The sequence below is a fragment of the Phalacrocorax carbo genome, chromosome 1 (genome assembly GCF_963921805.1).
Source record: "Phalacrocorax carbo chromosome 1, bPhaCar2.1, whole genome shotgun sequence".
NCBI classification, from domain to species: Eukaryota; Metazoa; Chordata; class Aves; order Suliformes; family Phalacrocoracidae; genus Phalacrocorax; species Phalacrocorax carbo.
This window is the reverse complement of record NC_087513.1, coordinates 118,120,414-118,140,144: the sequence shown is the minus strand read 5'-3', so window position 1 is coordinate 118,140,144 and position 19,731 is coordinate 118,120,414. Positions and strand designations below refer to the sequence as shown.

The 19,731-nt window shown below is 41.8% G+C and overlaps 1 protein-coding gene across 2 annotated transcripts in view; it reads left to right on the top strand.

Annotated features, from left to right (window-relative positions):
• Positions 1 to 19,731, top strand: part of KCNJ6 (potassium inwardly rectifying channel subfamily J member 6) — a 170,523-nt gene that overhangs the window by 127,433 nt on the left and 23,359 nt on the right. The gene's annotated exons all lie outside the window — the stretch shown is intronic.

Below are 19,731 nucleotides of genomic sequence, written 5' to 3'. Positions count from 1 at the left end.
TTTTGTATTTCACTGAAGCCCACTACATACTGCAGAAGTGTACAGAACACTTTAAGCTGGTATATATAAATAAGTCATGTTATGTCACCAGAGTCTGGTTGAGAGGCTTTTTGGTCATTACCTACAATTATACAGCAGAACATCGGATCTCACTTGTGTCATGGTTTAACCCTGGTCGGCAACCAAGCACCACACAGCCACTCGCTCACCCTCCCTGCCCTTGGTGGGGTCGGGGAGCGAATCTGAAGAGCAAAAATGAGAAAACTTGTGGGTTGAGATAAGAACAGTTTAATAATTTAATAAGAATAATAATGATGATAGTAATAAATTGTAATTACAGGGAAAACAACAAGAGAGAGAGAAACAAAACCCAGGGAAAAGTAGTGATACAACCACTCACCACCTGCTGACCAATGCCCAGCCAGTCCCCAAGCAGTGGTCACTGCCCCCAGGCCAACTCCCCCCAGTTTATATACTGAGCATGACATCATGTGGTACGGAATATCCCTTTGGCCAGTTGGGGTCAGCTGTCCTGGTTCTGCCCCCTCCCGGCTTCTTGTGCCCCTGGCAGAGCATGGGGAGCTGAAAAGTCCTTGACTCACTTGACTCAGTATAAGCACTGCTCAGCAACAACTAAACCATCAGTGTGTTATCAACATTATTCTCATGCTAAAGTCAAAACACAGCACTACACCAGTTAATAGGAGGAAAATTAACACTATCCCAGCCGAAATCAAGACAACTTGAGAGGGACAAAATAGTGCTTGGAATTCACAGCAAATGGACCAGTAAAGTTTCTTCTTTGCATTTAAGCCAGAATAGTAGAAGGATGCTTCCTCTAAAACTGCTGTACCTCCCACTGTCAGAGTGCTGGCATACTTCTTTTAGGAACTGGAGGGATTTTTTTTTCTTTCCTGTTACTGATAGCATCAGTCTCTGAAGTGAGTAAATATAATCAATACAAGGGAATGGTGATTATAAAATGAAGAAAAGATGCACTTGGGGAGGAGGAAACACTGAGTATAGAAATATTAAAAACAGATTTGCCATTTTACCCCACTACTGTAGCAAAAGCTAGGAAAGTTTGAGGATGCAGATTACACATCTCTGACAGAGGTACAACCTTTCTAACCCTGACTCATGTTTTGCAGCTGGAGCCAGGAAATAAAGAGCAGTCTCTTACTAGAACATGTGTGTGTGTTTCACACATCTATTATGTGGTGTCAGAAGAAAACTGCATTTGTCACCATATAATAAACGTGTGAGACAAAAATGGAGCAAAAAAAAAAATTGAAAGGAACTTGGCAGAGAATTTGAAGTGGTAAATGTAAGGCTTCCAAATTTTCCAGGAAGTAGGTGGTACTGAAGAGAAATCACGATGAAATATTTAGTGATTCTGATACGTGCAGTAGGCACAGAGGTTTCAAACATCCGCATCACCTTCAGGTGAGACGATGAGGAAATTGTTGTTTGTTAGCTGAAACCATTTTGAAATTTCTGAATTGCAACTAAATGAACTTGATATCCCAAAGAGCGATGGATATATTCAGGTTTACTGAACACCATGTTTTCCAGAAAAGTCATTGGCAAGTAGTAGAAGTATAAAAACCACCTCACCAAAAATACCTATAAGATCAAAAGACAGTATACTTCTGCAGTGCATCAAATGTAGCTTTATTGTCTAAAGCCTCATCACTCTTCATTGCTCTAACCATCCCTCCCTTACCTGATCTTCACCCCTGCACGCTCACATGGCTCTCTGGGCTGTCCTTTCCTGCTCTGATACTGATCATAGCTGCCACTCAGCCATTATCAGCCTTCACCAGAGAGGGCTACCTCTCAGACTGCTTGGGCTGGCAAATTCTAAGTTAAAATTGTAGAAGAGTCCATATTAACATAGAAACTGAATGCAGTGATTTGAAAACCCAATGAAACCATCCAGGATTAAGGTGTTACCCTGGCACTGGAGAGGAAACTACATTTACTATTTTAAGCTGTTCCATTTTGTTCTGTTTGGGTCAGCCCTCTAGCACACAGCTACATGAGATATGAGGGGAAGGCATCAAATAAAGCCGCTGAACTGTGGCATCAGAAAAATCAATGCTGTGATTACCAATACAATTTCTCAAATATGTTTGTGCAGAAGTAGCCATTGTTCTGTGCTTTGCCCACACATATTGGGTTATTTTTGTTGAAGGTGCAATCAGTCCAACTTTCCACCAAAACTAGACATTTTCCCTTTTTTAAATTACAAATATTTTCCAGTTACATCCTGGCAAACACTAAAAAAAAATTTAGGAAATATATTCGCTTTTCCTTCTTACACCCAATGTAGAGTGAGAGCAGCAAGGGAAGTTGCTTATAAATTGATCTCCAGCCCTGGAAAGCACGCAACACACTAACCATCACACCTGGCAACAGTCGAAGTCATGGGATATAAAAACATTAAGCTGAAGCTAAGAAATTGTGACCCCAGCTATAGCAGTATCATCGTTCAGTATCATTGCTCATAGGTCAAAACCAGATTGAGAACATTAGCTTATGTTATGCACCAGAAAAGCCACTCCCAAGTTTGATCAGTGAAAACAATCCTTTCTCTATTTTCAGCGCTTCCCCACTCTGACATTTATCCCTTTAATGAGAAGTTACACAGTGGTAAATGCTAAGTATAAACATTTGCTATTATTTTTGTTAATTATTGACACTTTTCTATTTCAAGTTTTACTGAGCAGGTGATATCATTTTTTATATATATAATACTTTCCACCTTAAGGGCTCCAAAAGCACATCTACCTCTAGTATGAAACACAACAGTTTATGTAGTGTCACGTGAACTCTGCATTGCATGTTAGGACAGGAAATGAAGAATAATGCATCTAATTAAATGAAACTGAAATAATTAACCAAACCGAAAAATCAGCAGAAAGATCAAATCAAGGACTCCGTAATTCTCCTTGGAAGCACCACCATATCTTTCTGAGATGCAAAAAGAAGTAGGTGTGCCTTTACCAAGACAGAAACCAAAATATCAGCTTAGGAAACATCACTACACCTTGACTATTCACATTCGTTCTACCATGAAGATTACTTTGAGGGCAGAATCTTCAACAGGGCACTTTCAACAAGACATGAAGTCAATCTGACTACTTCATACAGCATCAGCAAAAACCCAAAATAAGACTGTTTTTTAAAAGGTTTGTTATGGATCCTTCCAATATGCAATTTTCCTTATTTGAAATGACATTCAAAAACATCCCTTTGGGTTCAAAGGATAACACTCCTGCAAAGATTTACTCCTGTGGTTTTCCTGACACTGATGCACATCTCTCAAGTGTCCAAAAAACCCAGTCATGGTGTGAAGACCGTTAGGCTGCCATGAAGCAACCACTGAGCCTTCAGGATCAAAGGGCAAAAGTCCAACCAAGCATCACCATATCATCTGAAGGACACATCTGTTATTTCCACCTTTTGCAGCCCTTGTTCCATTTCCCACTATGCTAACAGCAGGTAGGAATGCCAGTGTGATGCAAGAATCGATACTAACTCTGCAAAAACTGAAGTAACATCCACCATTAATAGGGAAGCCGTTTCTGAGGCACTTAAGCTTTGTTTAGTGTCAGACTATAGCTGTGGCATTGACAGAATATCCCCATACCAGCAAAGGGTCTGGTCACGCACTTATGCAGCCTTAAAAAGCAGGATTCTGGCATCCCTCTGCTCCTTATGGGAGAGCTGTAACACTGAATGCAAATGAAAAGAACATGGCTAACACACTGATCTCAGTTCAGCAGTATTTGAGACTTGCCATTCAAAATAGTTGGTTTATATTAAAGTATTACTACTACTTTCATATTATTTTCTGGAGACCACTTAAGAGATTTGTTAGAAACCAGTTAAGACATTTGTTAAAGTATGCATATTTATAGTAATGGAATTTGAGAAAATTATTTTTTTTCCTTGAACCAACAAAAGAACCTAGGCTCAGAGATCCTGAACTCTGTCTCCGCTAAACAGCAGACACAAAAGCTTGGATCGGAAGAGCTTATTTATTACTTTACATTTTTTTAAAAAATCGACAATTAAGAATTCGTTATGATAATTTAATAGCCTCTTTGCAACAATAGGTTTAAAATTTTTAAGGTTTTTTTGCCCAGTTAAATCTATTGGAGGTCTTACCATCATAAGCAAACTAGTCATTTAAAAAAATTAAACAAGACTTCCAAATTCTGATATAGGAAAGAAACGAGGACCAAGAAAAGGAAAGTCTTTTAAATTTGTGGAGGTGAAGTGGGAAAGTAAGGTATGTTACACCAGCTAGAGAAATGGAGAGAGGAAGAAAGAAGCAGAAAGAGGGATTTACATTAAAAAAAAAAAAAAAAAAAAAAAAGGAAAGAGAGAAAGAGGAGTATCCTGAAAAGCCCGTAGCCTTGCTGGTAATGTGGTTCCCGAATCTTAAGCAGCCTGGTTCAAATCCCTCCTCTAAAACTTGCATTAATTTACAGAAAACAGCATTTTCTAACACAGGAAAGGAATACAAAGTATTAAGCCAGCAAGACCCTCAAACTTGGTGAAGTTATATCTGGCCAGTAGGGTGCACTAGATGACACTCTGGCAATTCCCTCTGCCTAAAAATAAAAACATGAAAATTGGAACAGTATTGAGGAAGGAAAGTTATTTGCATATTTATAACTGTCAAAAATTAAGCAACAAAGCTAGACAGAGAACTTTAGGTTCATATGGATAATTTTACAAATAAACTTGTAATAGGGTGCATTTATAATTCTGACACATGGGCAGCCTGAGAGCAATATTTGCAGAACAGTTTATAGATACATAAATAAACACACTTGCCAGCTGTGGAAAATGTGTGTGGAAAGCAATAAAAAGTTCACTTAGATGGTTATTTATATAGTAAATGACGCTATTGACTAGACAAACAATGTATAAAGCTGTTCCTGCTCTTCACTACAGCCCCTTTGACCAACTGATTTATTGTCTTTTTTATTTCTCCCTGATGAACTGCCATAGTTACACCTTATCCTTGCCCAGCCCTAACAAATATGTCCCTTTCATATGTATGTTAGCAGTTCCAACCTCTCAAAAGATCTCAGCAGACTTTGCTCTCTCTCCAAATAAGCCTTTCTCAGGTTACAGTTTTTTACTAGAATTTTTTACTGCTCTTCCAAGAATAGAAGTTTATGCTCTCAAATTGCTTCTTAAGGGGACTTAGGTGAAAAGAAGATAGGAACCAGGATTTCTCACACCCCAGTGTTTCTGCAAGGCAACCGGTGAAGGTAGATTTGTTGTAGTAGATTGCTGTGCCCTGGGATGTGACCAATGTAGATTGAAATGCAGTTTAAACAGGCTTAAGAATAAATGGCTTCTGCTCTAAGCTGAATCATCGCCATTTCAGGAATGGTCAGAATACAATGGCTCTCCAGTCTTCAGTTTTTCTTTCCTTCTAAGTGTTTTAATATCTCTTGAAGCTAAGCGCTAGGCTTGGACATCTAGGTTCACCTTCTCATATATCCACATTTCCCTAGTGCTTGCTAGCAACCCCTTTCCCTTATGTTCCTTGCTCACATTTTCATTTTATTAATTCTAACAAAATGTTTCATTGTTATTAATTTGACAGAGAAAATTAGGGATGTTAGCACAAGTGATTGCGGTCGTGAGCTGGAGTTCTGAATACCGGCAAAGAAAGGCACTCCAATTTCATTGCGATGGTTCTTTCAAGAAGCTTTCTCTAAAGGTAGAAAAGATTAGTCTGTTTGGTGAAGGAGGCTATAAGGCTTAAATGAGGCAATTACAATTTCACAATAGCCAAAACAATATGCAAAATAGCAAGAAGTCAGGGATCAAAGTTCCTGAGAAAAGTGATGTGCTGATTATGAGCATTTCAACCAAAAATTTTAGTGAGAGTCTGCATCACTTTCAGCGAAGGCAGGGAAAAAGGATTACATGTCTTAACAGTTTCATTCTCTGAATAGTGCTGTACTATACCAACATGTTACCTAGTATTTGATAATAGCCTATTGTCCATCTTTCACACCTTTCTCACCAATTAGTTGCTCAGCTCTTCACAACTACAGCTGCTCCTTCAACCATAAGTGTTCAGATATAATACTCAGATTCAGGCAGTAACTCATATGTTAAAAAGTAAGATTCCTAAAAAACAGGTGTGAGACCCCTCTGTATTAAAAACACTTCCTTAGAGCAAATTAGATATTATTAAATAATTCTGGTCTGAGCGTAAATAAAACTTGCAGAAGAAGAGGTTCATTTTGCACATCATGTCCTTGCAACTGGTAGTAAGTCACTCTGGGCAGAGAGAAAGGGCAGTTTCCAGTACTTTGCACACTTCTGTAGACCTCCATTGTCAGCATTGTTCCTTTCCTAGTGCAGTGGCAAGCAGAGAGACATGGTCTTTGCTCACCACTCCTTCTTACTCGAGAGCCTACTTGTTATCCCTTGCAGCGCTCATGATCTCCACTGCCAGAGAAATGACAGGATCACAAAGGTGTGCTTTAACTCTGGCCCTGCTGCAGTTTCCCTAGCAGAAGGGCACAACTGGAAGCTGTGCTGGCACCCTCCTCCTTGACCAGCCCAGACCTCACCACCACCACTGGCAGAGTCCCCCTAAAACCCTGCGGTGCCAGCCACGTAACAAACACTGCTGCCCCCAGCATAGCCTCAAGCAACTGTGTTTTCCAACAGTCTTAGCACAGAAGAAACGAGCCTGTGAAGGTGATACTGCGGAGTCTTTGGGACTCCAGACCCAGCTCAGACACCAAGGAATGACTGTGTATTACTTCATGGACCAAGAAAGTAGAGGCTGAGCTGCACTGAGCAGTGCTTTTGTCCCCTGTACCCACACAGTCTCCATCACAAAGATCTTCACTTTGCAAAACTAAAGGGATGATCCTCTGCAAAGGGCACAGCAGCTGTTACCCAGGCCGAAGGGTTCCCCAGGCAGAATTAGCTCACTGAACATTTTTCACCTGCTTGCAAAGTGGAGACATGATTTCTGAGCCCCCCCTGAGAAGTGCTTCAGGACAATGAAGTGCCTTCTTACATTCCCGAGCACTTTTAAAGACAACAGCTATGAACCTGAGCATGCTCAGTTTGTTCACTTGGTCTTGGAATGGTGTAAATGAAGGGTCAGCACTGAAACAGCTGATTTGGAAGAGGAAAAACATAGCTATCATTTCTAATTTTAGACTTTCACTTTTGGTCATCCAAGGTTGTTACCAACCTGGAGACGGAGGCTGCTGAGCACCTGCAGTGAAATCCCAGGCACACACTGATTTGAGTCAGGGCAGTGTCTCACCCCTGGAACTTTTGCCAAAATTAACTGATTCTTTCATGTTGATTATCTTGTTTGCTTGTGTTCGATCTCCAGATATGAAGCATACTTAACTAGCCTGCAGTTCAAAACCATGGGAAATAGTTTTGGCAAACTTTGTTCTTGCCCATATTTCTAAAAGATCTTTTTGCTTCTCCCTTTGGTGCTTATTCATTTCCAGATGTATAATGTTGTTTCCTCCTGTTCTGTCTTTCTGAGTTGTAATGAAGGATAAACCTGTTACGTTACACTCCTTGATAACAGTAAGACCTCTCTAAAGTTACAAATACTTACACTGGTTTCTAATGAATATAAGCAGATTATTCACCTTCAGCAGAAAGTTTTCACAAAATTGAATAGCGCAGGAACTGTAAAGTAAAAAGTGACTTAAAAGATTGAGGAATGAGCAAGCAAAGCTGTTAAGAAAACCAGAAATTCAAAATCAACATTTGACAGATTAAAAAGAACAAGACTATGGACAGCCACTGGCTACATAAAGTACATGAGAAAGACAGAAAAGACTTACAAGTATATGCTTGCTATCCTAGCAAGCTGCTGACAGCACTATAAACTCCCATTATGGCATAGCTTCTGGGTTTCATGAGGCCACTACAAAAAAGTCCTCAAGTGATTCCAGCAAAAACAGATCACAAAGAATTGCCGTGGTCTCAGTGGTCTCAACCATGGCATGTCAAAGAAAATCAAATGCAGGTTCAGACTCACAGGTGTGCTCTGCCTGTTTTTCACTACAAAGCAGCTGAGCTCTAGTTTATCTGTGTAGCCAAAGGGGGTTCAGAGGGCTGCTCGTTCGTGTCACTGGCGAGAAACAAACTAACACCATGCTGGTGAGCCCGAGCCCAAGTCCAAGCAGCAGCACAGGCACCTATTACAGTGTTCACAGAAGGACTGCTTATACTGAGCAGCCACGCATTTCTCAGGACTCCTACCTACAATTCATAGCAGTATTAATGTGTGCTGCACACCTGGAGGGAGGCTGGCCTGCTTTTTTCACTAAGTGAGGAGGACAATACAGAGCTTCAATGTGAGAATACGCTACCAAATAGCTATATCCAAAGCAGCATGCTCTCAGTTTACAGGTCAGATTAATTTAACAAGTCATTTACCGTTAAGCACTAATGTCCCAGCAAGTGATGCTGAACATCTATAGTTTATTATTACTAGTTGATTTTGATATAAAAAACATTTTATCCTGTAACAACCTGTATAGCCGCCAAGCAACCCACATCTCATTTTTCTGGTTGTACTCCACTCTTCACTTCTCCAAACATGCTGTATTGGCAGAAGAGATGGAAAGAGAGAGGATCTTCTGGGAACAATGAGGCAACTGCTGTGACAACAAATATGAAAGGCACAAAGATCTCATGTGATCAGCCTTGTGCTCTCACTTGCTCACCCTCTCACCTTCATTCCTGCCATTCCCAAGACAATTAGAGAAAAAAATTGAGCCACGAAGTTTTCCGAGATTTCTGTTCTTCCTGGTTTTGTAATTTTCATTTGTTGGGATTTCTGGGAAATAGAACAAAACTTTTGTTTAAAAAATAGGATTTTAATAAATATAGGATTGTTGAATTTGAGATATTACATTCTTACAACTTATCCAAATGAAGAAACTTGCTTTAAAGATACATTCCAAACATGAAAACAAAGCAAAAATTAAATAAATCAACAAAACCAGATTTTCAGGGGTTATCAGAAACCTGTTTGAGATTTCTAAGGAATGACAAAATTGTATTTAGAAAACTAATTCAGAAGGAATACTTGGATCAGCTCCACTGACTTCTCAGAAATAAATAGTGGGAAAGGTAAAACACACTCTAGGGGATTTTCTGCCCTGCAAAGGACACCAGGGTGTAGGCTCCCAGGCTCCTCCCAGCAGTTTAATTTTACAAAGCCATGGACTGTACAAATAGCTTCCCCGGACAGCGCTGATCAGGAGCTGACCTCACACCCTGAGCACTAGAGGAGGTCAGGGTGAGGTCAGGGTGAATCCAGGCCACCATCATAGCAAGGGAAGGGGAAAGGGCAGCCAAGACTGCTCCAGGACAGTTCATGGCACTGGCCAAGGCTCATAGGGGAGCCAAAGCCTCAGGGATTTGTCATTCAATTCATAGCTATTACTAAACGGAGTTGGAGGAGTCCAGCATGTCCCTCATGCCACCAAAGTGACAGTGAGAATAAAAGAGGAAAAAGACAAGATGAGGAAGAAAGCTGGCAAGCACCACTGCCTAACTCTGCCCTTAGGTACAGGCTTCCTGAGACAATGAATGAGCTCAGGTTCACGTGTACAATGAACATTGCTGTCCACACTAAATTAACTGGAGTAAAATGAGTAAAAATCTCTGCAAACACAGTCCTAAGCATTTCATTAAACCACAGCCCTTAGCACAAACTATTAAACAAGTGAATGATACACACCAAAATAAGTCCTTAGGGCGGATAAGGCCAGCTGCATCCTGGGCTGTGTTAGTAAAACTGTACCCGGCAGCTTGAGGCAAGTGACTGTTACTCTCTGTTTACCACTTGTGAGGCCACCTCCTGTGTGCTGTGTCCAGCTCAGGGCTCCCTGGTACAAGATAGACATGAACTTCTGGAGCAAGTCTTGCAGGGCCACAAAGATGGTCAAGGGCTGGAGCATAGGACGTGCACTAGGAGAGGAAGAGGGAGCTGGAGAAGAGACAGTGCAGGGGGATCTTATTGCTATGTGAACCTACCTAATGGGAGATTACAGATAAGTTGGAGGCAGGGTGGCAGGACAAGAGACAACACATACAAGTTGCAATGCAAGTAATTCTGATTAGACACACAGAAACCTTTGGGTTTTTTATCATAAAACTGGTAAGACCCTGAAACAGAGGCCCAGGGGGATAGGGGAATCTCCATCCCTGGAGACATCCATAACTTGATTGCACAAACCCTGAGCAACTCAAGCTATTTGGCTGTGCTTCGTGCAGTTGGTAGGGCCAGATGACTCCACAGGTCCCTTCCAGCCTAAATTAGTCTGTAATTATAAAACTCAAAGCCTGTTCCTCCTAGTATTTTATAGCTGTGAAGTATTGAATGCATTTGAAAAATGAATAGCCCAGTTAACAGACTGTGTTGTTCTCCCTTGTCACCACTTAAGAAACTGTGTTTTATATACTTGAAAGCTGTTCTGTGGCCAGCATTGAACCACGGGAGAGAGTAGTGCCTCAGAGAGGGGAGGCCGAACTAGGTAAGGAGCATGAGTTGATTGCTGTGGGCAGGCAGGCAGCCTGTGCAACCAAGCTTTGCTCCAGGAGGTCTGATGGAAGAGGAAATCTTAAACTTGTAAGGCTGTGCTCCAACAGACAACTAGGCTTTGAAAAGTCACCCAAAGATTGCACAAAGTCACAGCATTCCCTACTTGTCCTGGATTTTATCCCATTCCCCTGGCCACAGTCACCCTCTTTTGCATATTTCTGCCCCTCTAGACAGTGAGGGAGGTTGAGAAGGGCATCCAACATTGCTGTGATTGCCTGCTTCTCTCTCCATTGGACATGCTTTGTGTGATTCAAGCTGCCAACACAAAATCCAACAACAAACAATTGCTCAATTATCATTATTATTGTTATCATCATCATTGTCGTCATCATCATCACCATTACTGGTAGCCTTGTATCTAGTGACGGAGTCAAGATGTTTAGGATTTGTCTTTGGGGGAACTCCTAAGGCACATGAGGGTTGACAAGTTCTATTCCACATTTCTGACTATGTGTACTAATGTGAACTGAAGAGACAGGGGCTTACCACTAAAGGAGAAAAATCAGTCTGACTGTGGCAGAGTTGCCAGGCACTGCCATAACAAAAAAGATTTATTACTCAGCCAGTCCAATCAAATTGTGCTGCCTCTGTTTTTAACCAGCCATTAGGTTCAATTTTTTTCACACTCGCATAAGAACTATTAATTAATTATCCTTAGACCTCCAGGATGGGAAAAATCCCCCTTCCGTTTTCATAATTTTCAGATTCTTTTTCCATTAGTCTCTTTTTACAGTGAGAATACAACAAATTACCTACTTTTTCAGATAATAGGTGCAGCAATGAGTTTCTATCTGCCAATAGGGCCATGACGGATGCCATGAAAAAGTGTAGAAGAGTCCAAAGCCAAAGGTTTCAAGTCAGCCAAGGGTTCTTGTCTGGGCAAAAATCTGCTTCAAAAGCAGTAGCCACATCTACACAGCTGTGAGGTGGAGTAGGTTTAGCTTTGCAGTCTGAGGAATATGCCCTTCTCCTAGCATAGGTCAAGGGCAGGCTCTCTTGGGAAGACAGAGGCCAGCAGCTGTCTTCATAACACAACTGCCCCACAGTTTGCCAGCACCTGACTAATCAAGTTTGATGCTTTACGAGTGATTGCTCTGGCCTCATGTTGTGCGCCCGTATTACAGCAGCTCAAGCCTTTCCAGAGCATTTTTGCAGAGTAGTCATTTTAGAAATACAGGCTGTGAGTACCGTTACGGTTATGTGTCAGGACCGCAGCAAAGAGGTCACGCTCAGCGCTTCCACCATGATCTGCAGCGTGGGGCGGGGCAGGAAGGGGAGCCAACACCAAGAGTGAGGGGTTGCCATCAGCTCAAGGGAGGCATCACAGCAGCTAGTGCAGGGTGAGCACAAGCCCACTCTTCACAACTGGCCTTCTCCAACTATTCCCCGGAAGAGTAACAAATGATCTGTTCCCCTTTCAGATTTTACAATTAAACTGCTTTTGTTTTTCTTTCTGTAGCAAAGAATAATGAGGCAAAGATCTAAGTCCTTTCAAAAGACAGATCTTTCAAAATAGATCCAGTACTCATTTTTCAACTTTCAGATTAATTAGAAACAGTTGAATGAAAGCTGCCTGTCTTTGCTCCAGAACAGCTTATTCTATAACTGTGCTCAAACTCCTCTTTAAGACTCTCCCCTCAGGGCTTGAACACAACTACAACAGGGTTTTAAAACCCTGTTAAATTAGTCAAGATCCAGGTTTTAAGACACAAAACATGAATCTTTACCTTGCTACATCTGCCTTCCTTTACCCTCCAAAGGGATATGAAATACTCTTCCAGTATTCAAAAGCCATCAGTGGTAGAAACCCAGTCCGGAAACACCCTCTACCAATGTGTATCAAAGGTTTAATATACAACTTTGAGCCTGATCCAAAGCTCTCCCAAACCTGCGGAGTAGGTCTCAGTCTCTGGTAGCCTTTGAGTTAGGACCCTAAAGGAACAAACTGAGCTGTGCAATGCCTGTCAGCTCCCTAATGGCCTCAGAGAAGAAGCAATTAACACTCCAATTAAAAGGGAAATGGAAGATTAGAAGACAAATGTTTATAATCTAGATAAAGTGCCCTTACTGGAAATTTTGTCACTTAAAATGGGACTTCACGACATCTGAGGGGACTCCATACCTACGGGAGGAACGGTGGTATCAGGCAGGGTTTCTTTCCCTTGGGCACACTGTTGCAGCAGCCCTGCAGTCATTCTGTTCTCCACAGCCACTGTTCCTTCTGTGTACAGATGGAACAAGCTGTTCCACAAAGACAGCCCCAACAAATCTTAAATATTTCATCATACAAACTGTTCACATCAAATACAAACACCACTATGTACAAAAAAGTTTGGTCCATGAAAATACACCTTACTCTTTCTCCTCTTCTTATGTACTCAGTTCACTGCCTCCTTCCACGCTTTCCATCTGTCATATGTGGTTTAGTGCATAATCTGTTACAGAGAAAGGAACCGAGAGCCGAAATTTCACCAGGTATAGCAGGTCCATTACAAATATGTGCTAATGATTTCATTTAAATGCCAACAGAACCAGAGCAGAGAGCTAGGGATTCTTGTAAACACACACAGATCTCGAGGATGATCCTCTTTATGGCAGCCAAGACAGAGATCAGATCTCTCTGGAAAAACTTTCATTACACTATGTAAATATCACATCAAGCAGACCAGAAAAACACTTAGAGCAAAAAAAATTAAAATGTCTACAGGAGTTCCCCTGGAAATTTTTTCCAGATTGAGCCCTTCTCCCTTCAGAAGCAAGGAGTTTTCTTGAGCAAGAAAACCTCTTTATAATATGAGGTCTGGACATCGCTATTCTAGCATTGCCATGCTAGAACATCCTCATTTTTTTTGTATTCTCACTTCCTTTTAGGAGGACCCAATCAGCAGACAATCTTAATATTTCCAGGTAGTCTTCTGAAGAGGCCAACAGCCCAACCTGTGATGCTGAAAAGACAGCAGCCAAGTTTTACTGATGCAAAGCAACCAAAATAAAATGCATAGAAAGCAATAAACAATCATAGTATTTTCTATCCAGCAACTCATACAGCATCTTCCACCTGAGGACTGCAGAACAGCCAGGGCATGATAGGTTAGTGCTGTGAGTCTCTCATTCCCATGTTCTTCATACAGTTTTGATTTCCAGCTTCATACAATGCCCCACTGCGACATAGAAACTCATGTGGAGGGAACACAAAATGACCACATTCATCTTTTGGGGGCCAAAACAGTAATGTAAATCTCCAGTGATGTAATATCAGCAGCCAAGCTAGAGGTGAAAAATTATAGGCTGATTTGCACCGAGCTGAAACGGGATTTGTGTGCCTGAGGAAGGCTGGTATGAGGAACTGCAAGAAAGTGGAGGGATGGCTCATGGCACTTGAGAAGCGCTTAGGCATAGAGTAGGAGTGATGTCTTTAACTTACTATGGCAATACCACATCTTATACATTAGTAAGGGTAAAGTATATATGTGTGTGTGTGTACAAAACAGCTGGATGAAAATATATACAAAATATTTAAGTTAAATCATGGTATCTATCCACGAGGATGTAAGAGAGCTGCTCAGCTAAACTGGCTTCTGGTATGAGTAGTTTCTTCTGCCATCTCGGCAATTGTTTATGCTAAGCCTACCTTAGAGCCCCTGAACCTTGGAAAAATGAAGACATAGCAAAAAGTAACATCTAAAAACCAAATTAATAAATATCCAATGCACTTTGTGCCAAATGGGAACCACTGCTTTGAGTGTGTGATGGAAATGTGAGAGAGATTGTTCGGCAAATTGGTGCCAAAACACCCAGCTCACAGGATGGCTCTTTCCTTGCTGCAACGTGGTCACACAATGACTGATGGTTTGAGACCTGAGAGAAGGGAGCCTGGGGAGCTGAGCAAGGCAGAATGCAGCAGCCTCAACAGAACAGAAGCTCACATTTTCATCCTCTCCCAGGCAACATTTCTAGGTCTGGTTTGCCTCTCAGCAGTCTATTCAACAGATACTGAGAGTGACACTACACAACTTTTATGGATACCTTCTGTGTCAGCCAGACATTTGTCTCCCTCCTCACAGCCCAGACCCTCAGCAACCCACTACATTTCCCCCAGGCACCTGGGAGGATGTGAGGACACCAAAAACATATGCACTGTCCTGCAGGGATGCAGGCGATATCACACCTGTAGGACCCCATGGAGATCCAGGCAGTCCCAAGGCAGCTGGAGTCTGCCCTTGAGTAACACCCTTCACCCTCATTTCCCAAAAAAAGCCAGCACAGGGCTACCACTGGCCACTGGCAGAGTAGTGCACTTCAGCCAGGTACCCTCCACGTAAAAATAGCACAATACAGTACAGAATCCCTTATCTTCACTATTCCAGCTATGCAGGACTTGAGAAGATAAGGAAAAATCAATTTTAAAGCAATTTAATTTTTAATTTGAGCATGTACATAACTTACTTAAACTGACAAAATACATAACATACCTGTAGGTTGTTTAAACAAAAGGAGAAGAAAATAGCACTGAGCAGGAAGAACAGGTGTACTGGCAGAAGATTAGCACTCAGTGTACAACTGGTCCTGTGAAAGCAAAAAAATATGCAGGTTGGCTTATAAATCTGTACTGGCATTTATAATATGTGTTGTAATGTCTTTATCATAAGACCCTGTAGCATCACACTACAACTGGAAGCCATGTTGATATAAAGAGAATATTCCAAGCAGGTGGTGATAATACACATCAATTGTATTTTCCATCTACATCATGTAGTTACAGTAAGCTCAGTCTAGAAAATCTTGTAAAAGTAGTATTTGTACTGGGGTCTACCCTTCTGTTCTCCAGACTGTAAAATCTTGAACTTCTGTTATCGTGAGTCTGAAGGTCTGGTGCTTAAAGGACCCTGAAAACAGTTGTAATCTGCCAAGGAAGAAATATAATTTTTTCAATGAATTTTTAACTACAGATTGTTAAAAAACAGAGTTTATAAGATAAACTGCAATAAATACCAGGGAAAGTGTTTGGGCAGAGGCCACTTAAATATACATGGTCACTCAAATCCAAGGCAAAGTGACAAAGGAGTAACAGGGTCCTCTAATTTTGTGGTTATGGTGTTTACATATGTGGGAAGAAAAGCTAGAGAAAAGTAGAGAAATTTATACAAATCAAAATATACTTCCTAACATGGAACATCTTGTGGGCTCAGAGGCTGAGTTACACAGCAGTCGGTTGTCATCCTGGTTATAGTTCAGGGTCGGTTAGCTCCTTCAATGCAAACTCAGAGACCAGTAATTGTGTTAAGAAAATAGCTGCTTTCTACAATGTGGCATAAAGTATTTAGAGTGCAGGTTATGGTTCATCTAATTTTTCTACCCATTTGGAAGTTGTACAGGTTTGTCAAGGAGGAAAAAAGGAAATTTGCTTGTGGAGAAGTTTTGTTTATAGCACAAAACCATTTTGATAGTAAAACACAGCATTTTGAATGGTATTGTGCCCAGAGGGTACTTGTTTATATTAAAATGCTGAGACCCTAAGATGAAGCAGTTGCCTGTGTGTGTGAGAATACCCTGAGTTCACTGAAATCAACAGAAAGAATCCTATTGCATTGAGTTAGGTCTAACCCCATCATCATCAGGCCTTAATATACTTGTATAATCACTACACTGAGATTTTATTGCATCCAGACCATAAGATATTACACTAAATCTATCACAGATGCTGAATTTATTAGGTTTTCAGTGCAGGTTTTCTACTTCCCCCCTTCTCAGGTTAGAGTAATTGAAAGCAAGACTATTTGATTAGGAAAAAAAAAAGGCACCATGTGAGCAGTACTTCAAGCCTATATATCAATACTTCAAGCTCTAAATTTCAAATCCCAGACTGTGCACAATGCTCTTTGCTTCCACATTGGAAAAAGATGTGGGGAAAAAAATGCTCAGATCCAAGTCTTTTGGTCTTGTTTGGCTTTGCGTTTGTCTCACAGCGTGAAACCAGCAACAGGCCCAGTGAAGAAGCCACACTGCAAAAGCAAGACATCTTCAGTGGGCAGCAAAGAGAGGAGCAGAGGGTCTGAAGCTGCAGAGGTGAAACCTGCTTCAGAACAAGAATTAACCTTTCAGCATCAGCTGGCGCCCAGCTGCTGCAGTTCACATGCAGGAGCAGGCTTGCCCAGCGATGCTGCCTCTGCTCTTGCTGCACTGGGCTGCCTGCAGTGGTGCCAGCTTTGGGCACTGCTGCACATGGAAGTGCTGAGCACATCTTTAGTCAAGACATAAACTAAGCGGCTGTTTGCATACACCAAACAACAGCCTCTCTAAGGCTGCTGGGCTGCAGCTTCAGAGGCCAGTTTGAGACCCCACATGACTCTAAAGCCCAGGAACCCTGGAAGGGGCAAATTATCTGTGCTGGGGCAGCACTCTCCCCCTGAAAAAATGGGAATAGCATCACACAGCCTAGAGCTAGGGCTCAGGTCAGGCCAACAAGAATGAAACTGACCTTATGAACACATCAGAAAATAGATCCCTGGGCTGCCACATTACAGACAGACAGTCAGACACCGGAGTGTCCCAGATGACAGAGCAATTCCCTCTCACCTCACTCTCTGCCTCTTTGTTTCTACATCTGAAAAAGCGAGCACACAGTTCCTCTAGACTCCAACTGTACAACTCAGTAACAACCTAGACTCATTTTATAGGCAATTTGCATGGATGTGAACAATTACAGAGAATCAACAGAGAATCAAGCCCTGCATCTAATGCTGGTAATGCACTTAGTAATAACAACCCCACTTTCCTGGAAGAGAACATTAAACCTGTTCAAAATACAGTATTTTTTCCAAATGATAGTATTTCTTCCCTCCTACATCATATCTACCTTAATCATCTGACTCCCACATAACTGGCTCGACTTCAGTGACAGTCTCCTCTACTTGTTTAAAAGTCATGTTATTTCCACTGCCATCAAAAAGACATGATTTTCAAGTGAAGTTATTAAGTTTCCAATACAAGGAACAGTGCGTGGGTGCTACTGAAGTAGACTCGCAGGAATGAAAAAGAGATTCCCTTCCCTCTAACAGAGGATTGGGTCTTCCTTCTCCCTGGGGCCAGGAGACACCTTCAGTTATTACGATGTTTTGGCTCTCTCCAAAGAAGTGAAAGTCGTGTCGCACTGTCAGCCCAGTAATCTAACGCTGGCTCCATCAGAGAGAAACTGGAGCCCTTTCCTTTCCATGTCTTTCATGGTGCTGGAGGAACAGAAAACTACTCAGTTATTTTAACTAGCTTGCTTATATCCAAAGTCTTCTAGCCAAGACATTGCAGACGATGGGCAGTTTATGAACCCATAAGGCCACCCCATCTGCAAACCAGTGTCCAGCTGAACTTGATTCATTAAAGCTAAGAGCAATTAAGTCTGACCCACATGCCTGATTCCCACCCTGGTGCTAAGGCCCTCATACAGGACACAGGAGAACAATTTTTTACTACCTCCTGAGAAAGCACAGGTGAAAAAAAATCTATTCAATTCCGACCTTCAGCTTTTCACTTCAAGCTTGGTATCTGTGCTGACAGCATCGTGGACTTCAATCAAATTTGCTGAGTTTCAAGTAGTTTTATACCAGCCCCCATGTGTAATTATGGACTTTGTCAAGTGACACCAGTTTATTAAGTTTGCGGCACTGTTCTGAACTGAGACCTGAGAAATTAATCTCAAACCAATTCTGTGGTTTGTGAGAGTTTCAGCTTCTTTTCCACACAGCTCTCTCAGCAGCCATCAAATCACTGCAGCTCTTCATTTGCTGAATGCAACCTCCCTGAAGTTTCATTTCATTAGCTGCCCCTTTCACAAGATCTTTCAGCTCTGTTCAGTCCCTCTGAATTCAGCAGGATGAGCAGACAGAGGGATGTTCCAGCTGCTACAGTAATAAAGGTTTATGAAAACTGTATTATGCAGCACCTACACTATTAATGAATGAAATCCTCTGGGTTCGGTCTTAAAACACTGCCATTGTTTCAAAACCTGTCAGAGCCCCTTAATCAAATTACAGCCTTCATTCAGCTCAGAATTATACCTGATGGTGTGTCAGTTTGACACATTTGCCAAATGTCAGTTTGGCATCTGTCATTCTCTGACAATGAGATAAAAGGAAAGGAATTGACAAAAAGAAAAAGTAAAGAAAGTTTTTTTATCTCCCCCACTGCCCTCCCTTAAGACAGATCTGCCACACAGGCCAGATTTACATTCAACTCAGATTTACCTGAGTTGATCACCTCAAAATGCTGAACCGTACAACTGGTAGCAGGACCAGAATGGCTCACGACACAGAAAAAGCATGCACAGACTTGCTGAACATGTAACTTGCTCTGCTCTTGTAGGTCACATTGACATGCACAGTTCAAAACTTTTCCAGATATCATTATTCACATTCTAGGTTGTGTTCTGGTGCTGTCAGCCTACAGGTACACCCTGAGAGTTATGCTTCTTCATGTTGCCATAAAACATTGAGATTTAGGACTAACATCTTCTGGAATGAAAATGTCTTTCTGAAGTTCTCTATGACACGTTGTAAAGCCATACAAACCTAGAAGGCAGAAGCATGTCTGCTCCTATGCTGGCCACTTCTCTACAGCTTCAATTTTCCATCACACAGCATTTTTGCTCCGCCTGGGTGCTATCTGTGCTGCTCCTGCATGGGAGTCCTTCAGGGAAGTGCAGCATGGGAGTGGGTTAGCAGCACTCTTTGGGTTATCCTAGAGATTTTGTCCCCTCTAGAGTATCAAAGCCTAATGCAAAACAATCATCCCTCACCCCTACCTGCTTAGATGGTCATGACCTCTGAGGTTTTGTCCCACCGAGCCATCCACTCCACGCATAGGTGGCCCAGCTGATTGACTGTCTGCTTCCTCACACCTGGCACAAGAACAGAAAAGGAAGATTCAGACCTGTCCTTTAGTCTTGTCCACAGCAACTCTTGTACGCTGCGGGGGAAAAAAAAATGCTCTTGACCACTCAAGTTGCTATTCTGTACTTCAGATTTCTCAGTGCTGTATCCTTTTCCACAGCCCCTTCCTGACTGCCCCAAGAAACAACACTCCTTTCGTAAATG